This window comes from Pteronotus mesoamericanus, unplaced genomic scaffold (genome assembly GCF_021234165.1).
Source record: "Pteronotus mesoamericanus isolate MK-2021 breed Mesoamerican mustached bat unplaced genomic scaffold, CSHL_Meso_final scaffold_54, whole genome shotgun sequence".
NCBI lineage: Eukaryota > Metazoa > Chordata > Mammalia > Chiroptera > Mormoopidae > Pteronotus > Pteronotus mesoamericanus.
In genome coordinates this window covers 59,352,908-59,373,085 of record NW_026555321.1, presented here as the reverse complement: position 1 = coordinate 59,373,085, position 20,178 = coordinate 59,352,908, and the positions used below count along the sequence as shown (strand labels likewise).

General features: G+C 38.5%; 2 pseudogenes; one reads left to right on the top strand and one right to left on the bottom strand.

Annotated features, from left to right (window-relative positions):
- Nucleotides 1-10,509, bottom strand: part of LOC129088156 (pre-rRNA-processing protein TSR1 homolog) — a 70,069-nt pseudogene extending 59,560 nt beyond the window's left edge.
- A 9,126-nt stretch (nt 10,510-19,635) lies between these two features.
- On the top strand, nt 19,636-19,956 carry LOC129088155 (COX assembly mitochondrial protein homolog; annotated as a pseudogene).
- The last annotated feature ends 222 nt before the right edge of the window (nt 19,957-20,178 follow it).

Below are 20,178 nucleotides of genomic sequence, written 5' to 3'. Positions count from 1 at the left end.
CTACTTGATCTAGTGTGTTGTTCAGTTCCACAATATCCTTGTTGACATTTTGTTTGGCCAACCAATCCATTGTTGACTGTTGGTATTAAAATCCCCTAGCATAAGTGTGTTGCTGTCTATATCTTTCTTGAAGTCCTCCAAGATTTTCCTTACGTATTCGGGTGCTCCTATGTTGGATGCATATATGTTTACAGTGTTTATGTTTTCTTGATGGAGTCTTCCTTTGAGTATTATGAAGTGTCCCTCTGTGTCTCTTTTCATAGGTTTTGTTTTTAAATCTACTTTATCTGATATAAGTATTGCTACCCTGGCTCTTTTTTCCCTGTACAATTGCTTGGAATATTTTTTTCCAACCATTTACTTTCAGTATGTGTAGATCTTTTGTTCTGAGTCTCTTGTAGAGAGCATATGTGCAGGTCATGTTTTATTATCCATTCAGCTGCTCTATGTCTTTTGACTGGAACATTTAACCCATGTATATCAAAAGGTTTTTTTGATAAGTACTTATTCATTTTCATCCTTTGTACCTGTGTTCCTTCCTTCTTCATTTTTTTCTTCATTTTCTTAAAGCAGTCCCTTGAGCATATCTTGCAGTGCTAGTTTGGTGGTGGTGTATTCTTTTAGTCTTCTTTAATCTGGGAAACTCCTTATTTTGCCATCCATTTTAATTGAGAGACTTGCTGGGTAGAATGGTCTTGGTTGCAGTCCTTTGCTTTTCATTATTTGGAATTTTTCTTGCCATTCCCTTCTGGTTTGAGGTGTTTTGTTTAGAAATCAGCTGCTAGCATTATTGGAGTTCCCTTGTATGTTACTTCCTGTTTCTCCCTTGCTACCTTTAAGGTTCTCTCTTTGTCTTTGAGTTTTGCCATTGTAACTATGATATGGCTTGGAATGGGCCTCTTTGGGTTCATACTGATTGGGACTTTCTTGCTTTCTGAACTTGTATGGCATTTTCTCCCCCCCAATTAGGGAAGTCTTTTATCATTACTTTTTCAAAGTTTCCTTATCCTTTGCTCCTCTTCTCTTTCTGATTTCCCTATTATACAGACATTATTATGTTTCAGGTTGTCCTGCAGTTCTCTTAAAACTGTCTTTGTTCTTTCAGTCTTATTTCTTTTTCTTGCTCTTTCTAGGAGTTTTTTTCTAGCTTGTCCTCCAGCTCACTTGTTCAATCCTCTGCTTCATCTAGACTGTTTTGATACCTTCTACTGTATTCTTTAATCCTGAATTAGTATTCTTCATTTCCTCCTGGCTTTGATGACAGTTTCTACATCCTTTTAATGCTTATGTAGTTCACACAATGGTCCTTGTAGCTTCCCTGTAGCTTTTGGTAATTTTCACTGAATCCTTTGAGCTTCCTTGTAACCATTGTCTTGAACTCAATATCTGATAGTTTACTCCCCTGTATTCCATTAGCACTCTTTCTGAGGATTCTTCCTTTCTTTTCAATTGGGATTTGTTTCTCTGTCTTTCTATTTTTGGGGAGACTTTTTGCTTGCTTCTGCTTCTTAAATTATTCTTCTTTGATTCCCTTCCTTTGTGGTGTGAACTTTTATGGTAGGAGACTTGTGAGTTTAGTAGTGCAGTCTCTTGATCTCCTGAACTTGATGGCCTTGGGATTCATAAATAACAGCAATATGTCATTTATGTTGGCTCTCTGGATGTAATTGGGTTTTGATTGTTGTTTGGTTGTTCTTTGATAGGTCCTTCCCTCCAGCTGTTTGAATGAGGGTCACTTTGCCCACCATGTTTTGCATGCTTTGTGCAGGTGCTGCCAGAACAAAACCACAAAGCCCAGATAACAAACCCACACAAGCAAAAATAATTCCCACTCACCATTCCACTATCAACAGCAAAGGGACCAGTATTAATAAGGGTGTAATGAGATTGAGACTATTATAAGAAAGGAGATGAAATATGAGATGACCTACCAAAAGAAAAATGATTTTGAGCAGGTAGAGGGAGGAGCACTAATAAGAGTTCCCAGTGAAGTTCAGTTTTGCATTCAGTTCCTTTGAATGCAAAGACAGAAAGTAAAATGTACATCATAGATAAAAAAGGGAATGAAGAAGGCAGAATGGACTAATGGAAGAGATGCATTAGTATTAGGTTTAAACAAATAAAATAAAATAATAAAATAAAATAAAGTGAGAGAAAGGAAAAGAAAAAAAGTAAATAAGTAATAAAAGAAATAGGAACCAAATTGGAAAGAAAAGATCTACCACATCATTATCAACAACCAGTGAGGTAAAGTTAATATATGTGGCATGGGAATAAGAGAGAAAAAGAAAGAAAAGCATAAGAGAGGTATAGATGAAAGCAAAGTGATTTTGAGATGATAGAGGGAAAGGAAATACTAAGAATGAGGAATGAAAATCAGGCTAAGACAGGGAGAAATTAAAATTCGAGATAAAAAGGAAAAGAAAAAAAATAAAAAAAGAACAGAATGAAAGAGAAAAAAGAAGGAAAAAACAGAACAGGAAAGGGCAAAATTAAAATTTGATGTAAAAAAGAATAGGAGAGGAGAACATTGGAGATTTGAAATACAAAGTTAGTGAAGATGTAGCAATAAAATTAAAAAATGCAACAACAACTACCCTATCCACAACCAATGAGCAAAGACTGCTAAAATTAGAGAGAGAACTTGGGTATTTTAAGCATGGGAAAAAGAATGTGAGATGACAGTTGAAAAGAAAATTGGTTTTGAGAGGCTGGATGGGGATAAATAGTAAGACTGTGGAATGGAAGAAAGTCATAGCAAGAGAGAAAACAAAATTTAAAATGAAAAGAAGAGGAAAGAAGAAGTTAATATTGGGTAAGAGAAGAGAGGGGCAAAATATGTAAATTAAAATAAATTATAGTATAAAATCTAGTGACTTACTATGTACAAACTTGATGGACAAGAAATGAATGTTAAAAACCTATGCAGTAAAGAAAATATCACAAATCATGGAGAAGACCAAGGTGGAATTCCTCTTGGTCACTTCTGGTATTTACCACTATTTTTTCTTTCTGGATTCAACTCTGGCGATGACAGATGGTGGCCCCATCTGACCTTAGGCAGCTTGTTAGAGACCTCCAGGGATCTACTGTCTGTGGCTGACCCTTCAGTTGTTAACCTAGTCATTCTGCACTCAGCAGTCACACTTAAGCACCACAGGGTGGGACTGAATCCCTCCTGGGGTTGGAGCTATTGTTTCCGCTCTGGCTGCTGCAGATGATGGGGGATGGGGATTGTTCTGCCTGAGCAAGATGGCTGCTGTTATACAGGGCATGACTCAGTATCAGGATCCCAGCATCTACTTTTTCTGTTCTCTCCCAAAATTTTCCACCCCCAGCCTTTCTTCAAGTATTTCTAGTTCACTCTGCCCCAACCTTTGCCAGAGTCCAGGATAAAGAGCTGCAAATGAAAATTTAGATGTTGGTCCTTTAAATGGCTCTTTGCATCTCCAGCTGGCCATCTCTGACAGAGAGCAACCCTGCTGCTTTTCAGCACTGGATGTAATCTATGTACTTTTTGGGTTCTGGTGCTCTAGGCTAGGGATACCACCTTTAGATTTAGACCCCAAACTTCTCAGGGAGATCTAACCAGCACCTTAAGTATCTGGATGTAACTGGGTTTTGACTGTTTTGGGCCATTTCTTTCTGGATCCACTTCTGGTGATGTCAGACGGTCAGGCTCTGAGGCTTCAATTGCCTCCTTTGGCCACCCAGCCAGCCCTCTCATGTCTCCACTACACTCCCTACCAGTCAGGTTGTGCTGAAGCTGATTCTTCTGTCTGTCCAAGGTTGTAAGGTTTCTCTCTTGTTATTATTCAGTTGTCTGTTCCAGGTGAATTCTCCACAATTTAGTTCTAATTCCAGGTTGATCCTGGGAGGAGGTTAGTGTGCCTTCATCTCCCTCCTCTGCCATCTTGGATCTTTTGTTTTCTTTGTTTTGATTGTTTACACTATTACATGATTATATTCTTATGTAAAAACCCAAAGAAAAACTGATATACTCAGAAATACACCCAGAAGACCCCTGTATGACTCATCTACAACCACAGTTCTATCTTGTGCTCAGACTGTTTTATTTCTGCTCAGGACATTTGTGTACATATGTGTGTACCTATATCTACGTGTATCTTTGGTTTTTTTCATAAATAAATTTCCTTCACAACTTTCTCTGCAACTTGTGGTCTTGAATTTAACAATGTCTAGAAAGTCTTATTTTGTTGGCCTCCTTTCCTAAGGACTGCTCATTATTCCTAGTACAAATGACTTACAATGTATTTCCTTACATCCTGCAAGTGCTTGTGGTACCACTGACAAGTTGTCCATGGAAAATCCACCATCCTTGTTAGACTTCATTTCAGCTCTCTATCTACATTTAAGTATATTAAAACACTAGTGCTCGTCATTAGAAAAGCATCCTAGGACAGCAGGATGTACATTTCTGTTTATCCTTTTCATTTATTCACAGAGCTACACATTTATAGGGAAGAAGTATGTGACACCTGAAAACTAAAGCCAACAGAAAATCTAGTTTTCAGAGTTGCACATATAAAGAAAAACCAATATAATGATCCATTCCCTTTGAAAAAGCATTCATAAATTACCATTGATGGAAAGAGTCTCATTGCTAAAAAGATTAGAGTACATAATTTTAACCATTATAAACAGTGACTTTTCCCTAGTGTGTACATTTTCACATTTTATAAGTTCTTAAGCACTCCCTTCAGATTGAAAAAAAGACTTATTTTGGGTTTCTCTTGACAAAGTATCTCAGGACCTTCTTTTCATTTGTACCCAGAGGGAGATGATCCCCCAGCCCTAGGTAAGTGTCATCCTTTGAACTTAACATAGAAAACTCACTAAATAAGGATAATGTAGTAATTCACACCCAAATTCCAATGTCCCTATTTCCAGTCCACAGTTTACTCTAAATCTCATCCATACCAAAGAAAGGTATGGCAGTCCTACACTAATGACATATTCAAAGTTATATTTAGAGAACAGCAGTAGGTAAGGAAGGGAGAGAGAGCAAGTTTGGCAACTCTCTGCTGACTTTCTAACCTTCATCTGGGAAAAAACAAAGAAAAAAATCAGTCATTGGCCAGGAAAAAGTTGCCCTGGGTCACTCCCCAGGGAGCAGAAGTCATTGTAGTGGGACCTAGTATCACAGGTCCACTCAGACCTTGCTAAAAATTATACTGAAATAATAAATCTGTACTTAAACTTTTGTTGTGGTCACATTAATGTGAATCATAATACTTGTCATCTTGCCAAGATGGCATGACCAGAACTAAAAAATTAAATGTATATTAATTTCCCCCCCTTCCTCTCACTCATCTTTCCATTCATATTGTCATCTTTTCTTTTTTTTTTCACCCCTATTGCACAGGATTTCTCAACCTCAACTCTGCTGACATCAGGGCCAGCCCACTCTCTCTTTGGGGGCTGTCCTGATCACCCTCTCATTGGAGGTTGTCTTGAATACCCCAGGAACTTTAGCTGCTTCCTGGCCACTAGCTGCCTCCTCAAATCTGACCAAAAAATTGTCTCCAGATTGTATCAAACATACCAGGAAAATCACTGCTGCTGAAAACCACTGTTGCAGCATTTGCTAAGTACAATAGCAATCTAGTTCCCATCCACACTATCAATGCACCTCACCAGCATGTGTGGCCATCACTCTCCACCCTCTAGGTGGCATCTCTTTGGCCACTATCCTTGCCCTGCTCACTCCCATGAGTGGGAATACAGCACAACTACTAACAATGAAAATAATCACCAGTCCTTGATCTGAGTGCTGTAACACATCCTAACATAATCTCTTTGTTGCAGTTCTCCTGGGAAAAGAGAGGCAATAACAGTAACTGTAAAGGACTGTCAGGAGGACTGAATTACCTAACATATCCTAAGCTTTAGCTGAATATGGGGCTCACTGAATGCTACTTAAGTGTTAATGATCCTTACCTTCAATATTATTGTTATTTTAGCACTTTATTATTGAAGACTCTCAACGGCCCTAGTAAGCCCTAGAGCTGGAATGCAAATATGGATCTAATATGGAGACTGGGCTCATAATCATTTGTGTTGCCTAACAAGAACAGGCACTGAATATGACAAATTAAGAGCTACATCTCACAGATTTTAAGTACTCAGGCATCCAGGTTTTTAAGGAGTGAAAAGAAACAAGAGAAAGCAAACTTATAATATTTTATTTTAACCTAGTATATAAAAATATTATAATTTCAACATGTGATACATATAAAAATACTGAGATTAATTTTTCCTTTTTGTTTTACTAAGTCCTCAAAATTTTATGCTTATGGCTTATCTCAATCTGGATTAGCAACATTTCAAGTTCTCAGTAGCCCTGTGTAGCTGATTGCTACAGTGGACAGGACAGGGCTGATCACAGACAGATCAGGACACCACCTAGGTGATGTACACTGTGTCTGTTGCATGGCTAAAAATCTGGCTTCTCCATGAGATTGGCTCTTCCTCACTGAAGGTCCTATAGCTTGCAAGTCCCTGTACAGAACACACAGTCAGAAGTACTCTGTATTGATTGAATGGAATCATAATTCAAAGATGAATAAACACATGCATGAAAGAGTGAAATAAAATAAAAGCCAATTAGCAGTCTGCATGTTTTTTAACCTTTGAAAAGCAGACAAGTTTGAAAATCCAAAACCTCTATAATATGATTCCTTTGGCTGCTGAGAGCAGCATGTTGGAGCTGTAACAGGTGCACAATTCAGCCTCTTACTGTCAATCTCATAAAATCTTGAATATTTTTACATTAAAATGCATATTAATTTCTTATATATTCAAATACCACATGTAGAATTACATGACTGTACAAAAATTATAACTCTCTAGAGTATAGAATTTAAGTAAAATCTTCCTAGAAAATTTTATAGAAATATCACAAAAGAATGGACAACTGATATGATGACTAATCTGGATGGTGAGTGACAGAAGCTCAATAACATCCTGTTAGAAGTTAATGGAATAGTATCAGTTGTATGAGCTACTGGGAGTGCTGTTCCAGAGACACTTGGTTTTTCTTAAAATGTGGAGCCTGGACCAGACATAATATTTCAAATTATTTAATAAGCACAGGAAACAACATTATTAACTCACGTAATAGGCTTTGCATTGTCCTGTCAAAAAACTCTGTCAACATCCATCATACAGATGTCTATGAATCATTCTTTTCCAAGCTTCTACATACATATGTGTACATGGATACATATAAAATCAACTTCAACACAGTGTCACATGAGTTCCCAGTAGAACTTATCTTCTTAAGTCCAGATTTTAGGTCAAGATCCATTTTGATTCTGACACCTTCCACATTAGCTCACTTTCCTAGTTTTATGACAATGAAATCTGATTAGCTTATGTATATCTTCATCCAAATGTTTATATTAAACATACAAGGTTTAGGAGAAGTTCTGTGGAGTCACTAAGTGCAATGGTTCTCAGATTTCATGTACAAGAGTCTCCCTGGTAGCACCTCAAAAATGCAGGCATGTGGGCCTTTCCTCAGTTGTTCTGATTCAGTGGATCTGGAGGAGGGCCTATGAATAGAAATTTTTAAAAAGCACCTATAGAAATAAACAAAAAACACCAAATGAGAACAAGCAAAGGCTCTTTACCCATACTAGCTGTAGAAAGGCAGTCAGCATGTCTCTTGCACTTGGCAGAGACTTAAAGACTAGCAAAGGAACAGGAAGGATTTACAGTGGGGGAAATGAAGACTTCAGGTGTTATGGGCAAAATGTCTTTGTCCTCCCAAATAAGTGTGTTAAAATCCAAACCCCCAATGTGATGGATAAGGGTGTGGGGCCTTTGGCAGGAGTATAAGGTCATGAAAGTAGCGCCCCTATGATGTGATTAGTACCATTATAAAGAGACCCCATGGAGCTGCTGAGCACTTCCACGTGTGAGGACTTGGTGAAAACAGTGTCTATAAATCAGGATGAAGATTCTCAACAGACATCAGATATGCCAGAACCTTGGTCTTAAGAGCAACTCCCTTGAAGTCAGAATTTGAGTACCAGTCTTGCCACTTCCTTGCTGTGGACAAAGAACTTACTTATGCTTGCCCTGTGTCCTAGGCTGCAAATGCTGAAAATAATCTCTTCCCAGCTTGTCTCACATGGTTGTCTTGGGGACCAAATGAGATTATGGAAGCATCAGCATTCTGTATTCTCATTTCAAACTATACAAATGAGAGTTGCTATCATGACCATAACTATCAACAGGACAGTTCTTGACATGAATGAAAATCAAAGAAAAACTCTTTCTATAATTATAGAAACATTACATAATAAGTGATTTGCTACATTGATCAAATGATGTGAGTCTGCAAACCATCTATATGAGTATTAAAATGTGTACTTCCAGTTATGATAGTCAATTATAAAGTAAAAGACAAGAGAATTATAGTATAGTAACAAATTATTTACAAGTATTAAAAATTGTGAAAGTGGAGGGCATGATACCTCCTTTTCCTTACTTTTTGTAACTAAGAAATAGATAAAGAAATAAATCAGCAGAAAGATATTTTCTGTACAATCTTGTATTTTTCCTCTCTTGACTGGGACTTTTTTGTCCTACATGGTGGACCTGACTGCTCAGACTGGTAAGGAATGAGAGAAAGGGAGGGTGTTGGGATAAGAAGTAGACAGGGCTGTCTCAGCAGGTGGAGTGCATCGGGGGATATCATACCTTTCACACCTATCTACAGTCCCTCCCTATCTTATCACAGTCACTATCCTACTGTGTTTACTATACCTGATCCTTTAAAGTCAGAGGCCATACTATGTGATTGTCTACTTTACCCTAAGCCTTAAACAGAAGAAAAATTGATATTTTATAACAGGAACTTCAAGAAAGTGTGTTTTTAAATCCTACTAAGTAGCCAGTATACCAACAGATATCTGCTAGTTTAGACTGTGGCAGAGTTTAATCCTTCCTGTCATCTAACACCCAGCACCCCAGAGTCTGAGAGCTAGTGATCCCAGCTTCAACAGGACTTGCCAAGAGATGACTGAATAACATCAAAGACATGGGTGGCATAATGTACATGTCACCTAGGACCAAGGCCCTGAAAACTTTACAGCAAAGCAGAATGAGCTAGGCAGTGTCCGTGACTCAAATTATATAATTTCAATTTAAGGGCTAAATTATACAGAGAAAATATGGATATTAATGCAAATGATAAATTATGTAAATTGTACATACAAAATATATTCAAATTAAGTAAAAGATGAAAGTAGAAGTTACTAGATATGTCTTGGATTCAAAAGATAATGACAATATAGGGAAATGTTTAAAATAAAACTTCTGTGTGTTGTTTTAATACCAGAAGATTATATAAGGATCCAAGAATAGTTTTAGTCAGGTAAATTTCATTCATACCTCTTACCAAATATTAACTTTCTTAAGGTATATTTAGAAATTATGAATCTAAATATATGTAAATATTTTAATAGGATATAAGGAAGATATCATTCACAGATCATTTGGTTATCTCCTTAAAATATAACCTCTTTAAACTAAAATTTTAGGTTATTTTCACATGCACCCAGCCTCACCAGAGGAAACCACTAGCTGTGAAATTGCTGATAGCTCCAAAGAGGTTACCTAGGGCCAGTCACAGGCAGCATCTGACATAGGTCTGAAACAGAGTCCTTGCTAATTTCTCTAATACATAGAAACCAATACAACGAGGCAAACTGGGGAGGGAAAGAAACAAACACCCAATCAGAGCAGCAAAACAAAAAAAGAACAAAAAAATTAGGACCATTTCAGGCACTTTTCAGAAAATATGAACTGTAATAACATTAGCCTCAAAGAGGTATCAGAAAGACAGTTGAGAGAGCAAGGGATTAAGAATATACTTCAGAATAAAAGATGGTGGAGGAGTGAGTGGGAGTTGCACTGACCTCCTCCAAAGACCAAACTGGAATTGTGACTAAAGAGTGGAGAAATCACCTAGAAAATGGCAGAACGATAGATGGAGAGGAGCCTTGGAGCTGCGGACAGATAGTGGAATCAACTTTCACACATGCAAATGGGTGAGAAGTGCGGTGGAGGCTCAGGAAGGAGGGCTGGGTTCCCACGGGTACCAGCAACAGAGGGACAGTGAAGTGGCCAGTTGGATCCCCCTAGAATAACAGTGTCTGAATCATAAACAAGGACCCCTAGACTACAGCAGCTGAAACCAGGAAAACACACAGAAAAAATGCAACCCCAAAAAAGCTTAGGGGCGCTCTCTGCCAGAGACAGGTGGCTGGAGATTCAAAGAGACATTTAAAGGGCCAATGCAAAAATTTGCAGTAGCAGCTGCCTTCCTTGATGTCTGGGTAGATGTGGGAGCTGAGTGGGCCAGTACCTGAGGAAAGATTGGTGAGGAAAACTTTGTGATGAGAAGAGAGACAGTGGCCAGCGGAGCCCCGGTGATAACTCACCTCCACCTCCGCAGCTATCATATCGCTCAGCCATAAGTGAATCAATAAACGTGCCTTTTGCACACTCCACACACAGCTTGTGCACATGTGGGCTGGGCGCTGAGTGCAGAGTGCAGACTGGCTGGAAGAAATACAGGATCCCTGGCAAAAGGGAATACACAGTTGTATAGAGACCCTTGAGGAGAGACTGGAGATGGAGGCATTGGGGAAAGAACAGGAGGGTTAGTTAGGATTCCTGGAGCTGACTCCCTCCCCATCCTGTAGTCTCCATTCTGTGCAGGCAGGCCATGCCCCCAAGGAGGCAGTAGTGGGGCAAGAGCCGGTAGACACGTGATTACAACACAGTCCACAGAAATAGCAGATCCCTGGCTGAAGGGGTCACAGAGCTGCCCAGAGACCCTCGAGGAGAGACTGGAGACAGAGGCATTGTGGAGTCCCAGTTCAGAATCTTCCCCTGTCCACAATCCCCATCTTGCTCATGTGGACTACTCCCCTGAGTGACAGTGGTCTATAAAGGAATGATAATCCCGCCATCAAGAGGCACTGCTCTACCCTGTGGTGCTTAAGCCTGACAGATGAAGATAGAGTGACCAGATTGACAATCATAGGAGACAGACACAGACAGTAGACTCCTGGAAGGCTCAAAAAAACAGCCCAAGGTCATATATGGTCAACAACTGACATCATCAGAGACACACGCAGAAATGAGAGTAAATAAATAAATAAATAAATGCTGGACTACTACCATAGAAGTTTCATCCACGAAGTCAGGAAATCTAGACGGATCAATTGAAGCAGAAGCAAAAATTAATTACTTAATTAATTAATTAATAGACTCTCAAAAACGGAAAGAAAAAGAAGTTCCCCCCAAATGAGTGAAAAAGGGGAATCCCCACAGAGAGACCTAAATGAAATAGAGGCAAGGGAACTATCAGATATTGAATTCAAAACAATAGTTCTAAGGAAGGTCAATGAGCTCAGCCAGCTCAAAGAGAACTATGAGAAAGTGCAGAGAAACTATGGGGATCTTACAGCAAACTACAGCAACCTGGAAAACAACGTAGAAACTATCAAGAAGGCATGAGAGGATATGAAGAATACCATTTCTGAATTGAAGAACGCAGCAGAAGGAATCCAAAGCAGGCTGGATGAAGCACAGGATCGAATCAGTGAGATGGAGGATAAGGTAGAAAAAAGCTCCCAGAAAGAACAAGAAATGGAAAAAAGACTCAAAAAGTATGAAGAGGCATGTAGGGAAATACAGAACAACTTTAAATGCAATAATATTCGCATAATAGCAATACCAGAAGAAGAAGAGGAGCAAGGGATAGAGAACCTCTTTGAAAAAGGAATGATGGAAAATTTCCCCAATTTGAGGGGAGAAAAGGTCTCATGGATCCAGGAGGCACAGAGGACCCCACTCAAGAGGGACCCAAGGAGGTCCACTCCAAGACACATCATCATTACAATGGCAACTATCAAAGACAAAGAGGAAGCAACAGAGAAGGAGAAAGTAATATACAAAGGGGCCCCGACATGGCTAGGAGCTGACTTCTCAACAGAAGCACTGCAAGCCAGAAGGGAATGGCAACAAATCTTCCAAGTAATGAAAAGCAAGGGCCTACAACCAAGGCTGCTCTACCCAGCAAGGCTCTCAATTAAAATAAAAGGGGAAATAACAAGTTTCCCAGGCAAAAGAAGGCTAAAAGAATACCTCTCTACCAAACCAGCACTCCAAGATATGCTAAAGGGACTGGTTTAAGAAGATGAAGGAAAAGAGTGAGACAGAGAAAAACACATGAACAAAGAGAAAAAATGAATAGGATTCTATCACTAATAACTCTCAATGTAAATGGACCAAATGCACCAATCAAAAGACACAGGATTGCTGAACGGATAAGAAAACATGACCCACATATATGTTGCCTACAAGAGACCTACCTCAGAGCACAAGACCTACACAGACTGAAAGTAAAGGGATGGAAACAAGCATTCCAAGCAAATGGGCAAGAGAAGAAAGCAGGGGTTGCAATACTTATATCAGACAAAATAGGTTTCAAAACAAAGGCCATAAAAAGAGACCCAGAGGGACACTTTATAATACTTAAAGGAAGAATTTATCAAGACATAAACATTGTAAACTTATAAGCACACAACATAGGAGCACCCAAATATATAAAGAAAATCTTGGATGATGTCAAAAAAGATATACACAGCAACACACTGATAGTAAGGGATTACAACACCACAATGTCAAAAATGGACAGATCTTCCAAACAAAACATCCATAAGGACATTGTGAGGCTGAATGATGCACTGAATCAAATAGATTTAACTGACATATAGAACCTTACATCCCAAAGAAGAAAAATACACATTCTTTTCAAATACTCATGGAAGTTTTTCAAAGATAGACCACATTATAGGACACAAAGCAAGCCTCAGTGAATTCAGGAAAATGGAAATAATACCAAACTTGTTCTCAGACCACAAGGGCTTGAAATTGGACATCAACCTCAAAGAAAAACCTCAAAACCCTGCAAACTCATGTAGACTGAATAGTAGACGATTAAACAATGAATCGGTCAATAATGAGATAAGAGAAGAAATCAAAAAGTTTCTGGAAACAAATGAAAATGAACATACAACAGTCCAAAACCTAAGGGACACAGCAAAGGCTTTCCTGAGAGGGAAGTTTATAGCAGTACAGGCTTACCTAATAAAGAAAGAAACATTTCAAATAAACGACCTAACACTACAAATTCAAGACTGGAGAAACAACAACAAATACATCTCAGAGCAAGTAGAAGGAAGTAAATAGTCAAGATTAGAGCATAATTGAATAACATAGAGATGAAAAGAACAATTCAAAGGATCAACCAGTACAGGAGCTGGTTCTTTGGAAAAATAAATAAAATCTACAAGCCGTTAAGCAGACTCATCAAGAAAAAAGGGTAGAGGACCAGATAAATAATATCAGAAATGAAAGAGGAGCAATAACAACTGATACCACAGAAATACAAAGGACTGTAAGAAATTACTATGAACAATTATATGCCAAGAAATTTTTAGACCTCGATGAAATGGACAAATTTCTAGATAAGTCTAATCTTCTAACATTGAAGGAGATACAAGCAGAAAGCTTGAACAGACTGATAACAATGGAGGAAAACGAGACAGTAATCAAGAAACTCCTGGTACACAAAAGCCCTGGCCCAGATGGTTTTACAGGAGAATTTTACAAAACATTTAAGGAAGAGCTAACACTTGTCCTTATAAGACTATTCCAAATATCCAATTGAGGGAAGACTCCTGGACTCTTTTTATTAGGCCAGCATCACCCTAATCCCAAAATGAGATAAAGACCCTACAAAGAAAGAAAACTACAAGCCAATTTCACTGATGAACATAGATGCTAACATCTTCAACAAAATATTGGCAAACCACATCCAGCAATACATTAAAGTGACCATCAACCATGATCATGTGGGATTCATCCCAGGGATGCAGCGATGGTTCAATATAGGCAAGTGAATAAATGTTATACTTCACATAAATAAAAGAAAAGACAAAAAAACCACATGATCATCTTGATAGATGCAGAAAAACATTCATTCATGTACTGCACCAATTTATGATCAAAATATTCAGCAAAATGGGAATACATGGGGCATTCCTCAACATAATAAAGGCCATATATGAAAAATCTTCAGCCAACATCATACTCAACAGGCAAAAACAAAAAACTTTCCCACTAAGATCGAGAACACAACAAGGATGTCTGCTTTCACCACTTCCTTTCAACATCATATTGGAAGTCGTAGCCACAGTGTTCAGACAAGAAAAATAAATAAAAGACATCCAAATAGGAAAGGGAGAAGTAAAGCTCTCATTGTTGGCAGATGACATGATAGTGTACATAGAAAACCCTGCAGACTCTACAAAAAAACTCCTCAACCTAATAAATGAATTTGGCACAACAGCAAGATACAAACTCAATATTCAGAAATCAAAGGCATTTTTGTACACCAGCAATGAAATAGAAGAAGAAATCAGGAAAAAAAATACCATTCAATATAGCAACATGAAAAATAAAGTACCTAAGAATAAATTTAACCAAGGAGGTAAAAGACCCATATGCAGAAAACTGTACAACATTGAAGAAAGAAATTAAGGAAGACACAAATAAATGGAAGCATATACCGTACTCATGGATTGGAAGAATTAATATCATCAAAGTGTCCATACTACCCAAAGCAATTTATAGACTCATCGCAATTCCTAATAAAGTATCAATGACAAATGTCACAGAAATAGAACAGACATTTCAAATATTTATATGGAATCATAAATGCCCCCGAATGGCCGCAGCAATTTTGAGAAAGAAAAACAAAGTAGATGTTTTCTTTTGCCGTGCAGAAGCTTCTTATTTTAATGAGGTCCCACTTCTTTCATCTTTCCTTTATGTCCCTTGCTTTAGGAGACATATCAGTGAAAGAATTGCTGCGTGGGATATCTGAGAGTTTCCTGCCAATGTTCTCCTCTAGGACTTTGATGGTGTTGCAACTTATATTTAAGTCTTTTATCCATCTTGAGATTATTTTTGTGTATGGTGTCAGCTGATGATCCAATTTCCATTTTTTGCATGTAGCCGTCCAGCTCTCCCAACACCATTTGTTGAAGAGGCTCTTATTGCTCCATTTTATGCTTCTTCCCCCTTTGTCGAATATTAGATGTCCATAGAGACCTGGGCTTATTTCTGGGCTTTCTATTCTGTTCCAATGGTCTATGGGTCTGTTGTTGTGCCAGTACCAGATTGTTTTGAGTATAGTGGCTTTGTACTCGGAACCTAACCAACAATACAAAGATGCAAGGAAAATAAGACCCGCAACACTGAAAGGAAAAGAAATGAACAGAGACAAGAGGGAAGGAGAGTGGGGGAAAGGAAGGGAAGGGGAAAGTCAAGGAACATATAGCAAGGACTCGTGGACAAAACCAAAGGGGAAGAGCTGAGGGAGGGAAGGTGGGAGGGGTCAAAGGAAAGTGGTGGAGGGTAGGCAGAGACAAATGTATTTGAAAAAATAAATTAAAATAAAAAAATTTTAAAAAGATAGATCATTTAAAAATAACAAAAAAAAAAAAACAAAGTAGGAGGGATCACAATACTGGACATCAAATTATACTACAAAGCCACTATACTCAAAACAATCTGGTACTGGCACAAGAACTTATCCATAGTCCAGTGGAACAGAATAGAAAGCCCAGAAATAAGCCCAGTTCTACATGGACATCTAATATTTGACAAAGGGGGAAGCACTTTTTATGAAATATGCTTTTTTTTTTAAGTGCATAAAATGGAGCACTACTGGCCTCTTCAACAAATGATGTTGGGAGAGCTGGACGGCTACATGCAAAAAAATTGAAATTGGATCATCAGCTGACACCATACACAAAAATAATCTCAAGATGGATAAAAGACTTAAATATAAGTCGCAACACCATCAAAATCCTAGAGGAGAACATGGGCAGAAAACTCTCAGATATCCCACGCAGCAATTTTTTCACTGATATGTCTCCTAAAGCAAGGGACAGAAAGGAAAGAATAAACAAGTGGGACCTCATCAAAATAAAAAGCTTCTGCACAGCTAAAGAAAACATCAGCAAAATGAAAAGGGAGCCAACTCTATGGGAAAATATATTTGCTAATGATACATCAGTGGGAGGTTTGATCTCCAATATATATAAACAACTCACTCGACTCCACTCCAAGAAGACAAATGATCCAATGAAAAAATGGGCAAAGGACCTGGGCAGACACTTTTCCAGGGAGGAGATATAGAGGGCCCAGAGGCATTTGAAAGGATGCTCAGCATCACTAGCCATCAGAGAAATGCAGATCAAAACCACCATGAGGTACCACCTCACACCGGTCACAATGGCCATCATAAACAGATCAACAAACAACAGGTGCTGGCGAGGCTGTGGAGAAAAGGGAACACAAGTACACTGTTGGTGGGAATGCAGGCTGGTGCAGCCATTTTGGAAAGCACTGTGGAATTTCCTCAAAAAGCTGAAAATGGAACTGCCTTTTGATCCAGTGATTCCTGTGCTGGGACTATACCCTAAGAACCCCCAAACACCAATTCAAAAGAACCTATGCACCCCAATCTTCATAACAGCACAATTTACAATAGCCAAGTGTTGGAAGCAACTTAAATGCCCATCAGTATATGACTGTATCAAAAAATTATGGCACCTTTACATAATAGAACACTAAGGAGCAGAAAGAAAAATGAACTACTAAACTTCGCAACAGCATGTATGGAACTAGAGAGCATTATGCTAAGCGAAATAAGCAAGGGGGCGAAGGACTAATGCCATATGATCTCACCTATAAGTGAACCTAACCAACAATACAAAGATGCAAGGAAAATAAGACCAGCAACACTGAAAAGAAAAGAAACCAACAGAGACAAGAGGGAAAGATGGAAGCGGGGGTGGGGGGAAAGGAGGGACAGTGAAAGTCAAGGAACATATAACAAGGTCTCATGGACAAAACCTAAGCGGAAGAGTTGGTGGGGGAGACTGGCAAGTGAAAGTTGTGGAGGGTAGGCAGAGATAAATGTATTTCAAAAAATTTTTAAAAATAAATTAATTAATTAAAAAAAGAAAACTGATACAGACTATGATTTGTAATGTTCTTTCACTGTTAAACATGCATTTTGTAAACCCTACAACAAGTACCAAAAAAAAGTAGTGTGATATAGTTAACAGTCCAATGGTTGAGATAAAATGGAATATTAAATAACCTCAATGAACTCAATGCTTTGAGCCTTCTCCGATGGGAGGAGGCACTCTGCATCACTGGTTTTAGGACAAAGAACAGTGAGTGCCTGGCATGTAGGGTGTAGTGGGTAGTCTCTAAACCTGGATGGATGGATGGATGGATGGATGGATGGATGGATGGATGGATGGATGGAAGAATGGATGGATGGAAGGATCGATGGATGGATGAATGAAGAATTGTCAGGTCCATAATTTAAGTAATAAAAATCTAGAATCAAAAACATCTAGAAGAAGTCAGCTTTCAGACAATGAACAATATAAAGACTAATCAAAAGGGAAACCACCACTGAAGCATAGAAACCAGCAGAGGTTTGGGGTTTTATTATTTATACCAAATTTGTTTTGAAAATGGATTTAAGGCACCTGAGAACAGTTGAAAGACTACACCAATAATCCACAGGCAACATGGCTGTGGAAATAAAGATAGAAAATAAATAGTATATTATGTAAATGTAGGAGGATCCATTATAAATAGAAACAAGAACAAATTCCCTGCTTTTATGGATAGGCAATATGGGTTCTGGGCCCAACTCTGTTCACACTGGTTCTTTGTTCATAACACACAATGGGAAGAATGTTAAATGTCTGTATAATCATAAAAGTTGCACATTTAATTATTATATAATATGAAAGGTCAATAGCAGCATGGAAATAGAAACTGAGATTTGAAGAAAGTGGTTATATCTTCAAGGGTACAAAACAGCTTTTTAGCAGAATCAGCTAGGGGTTTATGAACTGTGCATTGCTCACATCAGCTACATGTAACTTCCTACACATCGCATTGTCTAATAGACAGTGGGGCACAAGATGAAGATGAGAGACAAAGGTACCTCATGGGATGTTCTGGGCACATAAGGACTCTCTGAGGCCTCACTGAGGTGTGGGGTGTACATTCTGTGGCCTCAGGGAAGCGTTTCTGGCACAGGGTCCTGCACAAGAATGAAAACTAATAAACTAAATGTTGGGAGAGCTCTGGTTTATTGTGGGTTCTACTGTCTGACATATTTTAATTCCTCTGGAATCTGAATCTGAGATTTTCACACTGTTTTGAAAACTGTCACAAATCTCAGACAAGAACCTACAATATCTCGAGGGAACATTGTTAAAGCATGGAGTATTTCCATGCCTGCACACTCCACACTGGACACAGACCTGTAGGAAATGCCACGATGTTCCATTCTGCCTTAGGTGCTTGGTCTCTCTCCAAACCAGTGAGTCTAGGGCACTGATGAAAATCCAGGAGCTGGGTGTTCCACCAAAAACAAAGTGACCTAATGGAATGTGAGCTTCTGAACCAAAGACAAGAGAAGACATCCTCTTTACTTTAAGCATCTTAAAGTACATTTGCCCAAGGATATCCTACTGGGACGTGAGCACACCCTTAGCCAGACTCTATAGAATACACACTGACTAACAAGCAGCTCCTCCATTTGCACCCAAGACATCGAGTTATAAATTGTGTAGTTTAAAAGCTGCAGTCACTTCTCCTAACTAGAGATCAAGGAAAGGTTACTAGGCACAAAATGAGATTCGTGATTCACTAATAATTAGCTAGTGGCTTCATTTTTAAGATGTTCCTTATCTAAAATGAAAAAGGGAAATAAATTTAGAGACACCACCAAATATAACATGGCTTGAGAGGTAAGAATCAAACAGTAACTACTATTCACAGTAATTCACTCCTCAGTTGTGTGCCAAGTACTGTGAAATATACAGGAGCACAAAGTTGGAGATGACATGATGCTTTCTCCCCACATTACCTCCTGTGTACAAGAGACACAGCAGGGCACATGTGTGAGGTCAGGACTGTGCTCACTGCTATGAGGGATGGCAGTGAGCAACAGCTTCATATAGAGTGAAACATGTGAGTTGGGGCCTGAAATATCTTTTAAATTACTTGTTTTATGGGCCAAGGAAATTCAGTGAGCAATCAGAACCATCCAGAGATGCACAAATTGGATAGGTGAGGCAGGTAACACTGAAGAGAGAGCCCTTTGAGGAGGCTGAATCAGTGAATTGACAAGGGTCCAAGTACAGAGGCCACATTAAACTCTAAGAGGGCCAATGGGAAACCCGTGAGGACATCAAAACAATTGAGCTAAGAGGATCAGAACTGTCTTAGATAGAATATCATCACAGCAGTTATGAATGAGCAACTGTAGGACCAAAAAATGAAATGAGATGAAAATCCCATTAAAATATTTATTGGTACAGTAGAAAAGGGGTGATAGGGGCCTGAAAAAATACAATTGTTGAAAGGATGAAAGGGGAGGGACTGGGAGTGGCCACATGACTGCCTTTCTCTGTCACACAGATGGCACTTGACCCAGCAGAGCAGAATCTCAGACATGTTGAAAAAGATGTTTTGATCCCTAAAATAATTAGATAAAAGGTCCAAGAGAGATATTCAAAACAAGTTTAAGATTTTATCAAATGCTGCAAAGAGTCTGGAATCCTTATGGTAGTAGAGTGCCAGAAAGAAAATTCTGCATTAAAAGACTATCTAACCACTTACTATAATGAGCTTGCCTATTATGTAGAATGCAAAATGGAATATCTGAAGGAAAGGGAAGAATTCAGAGACACTTGACTACCTACCAAGAAAAGGCTACAGAAGCTTCCAACATGCACGTAGGCAAATACTCAAATGATGCTCAGTAACTCTATTCATGGAAATCACAATTACCTAAAATAATGTACTCAAGAAAGCATGTTTGTTTTATCCTAAATTATGGAAATATTAATTTTAGCTGAAATAAAGATTTTTTACTTAAAAAAGGGAGAAGGGAAACCTTTAAATTTTGTGCAGTAAATAACAATTCTGAATTTTTTTAGTAATTGTGGTTAAGTTCCTATA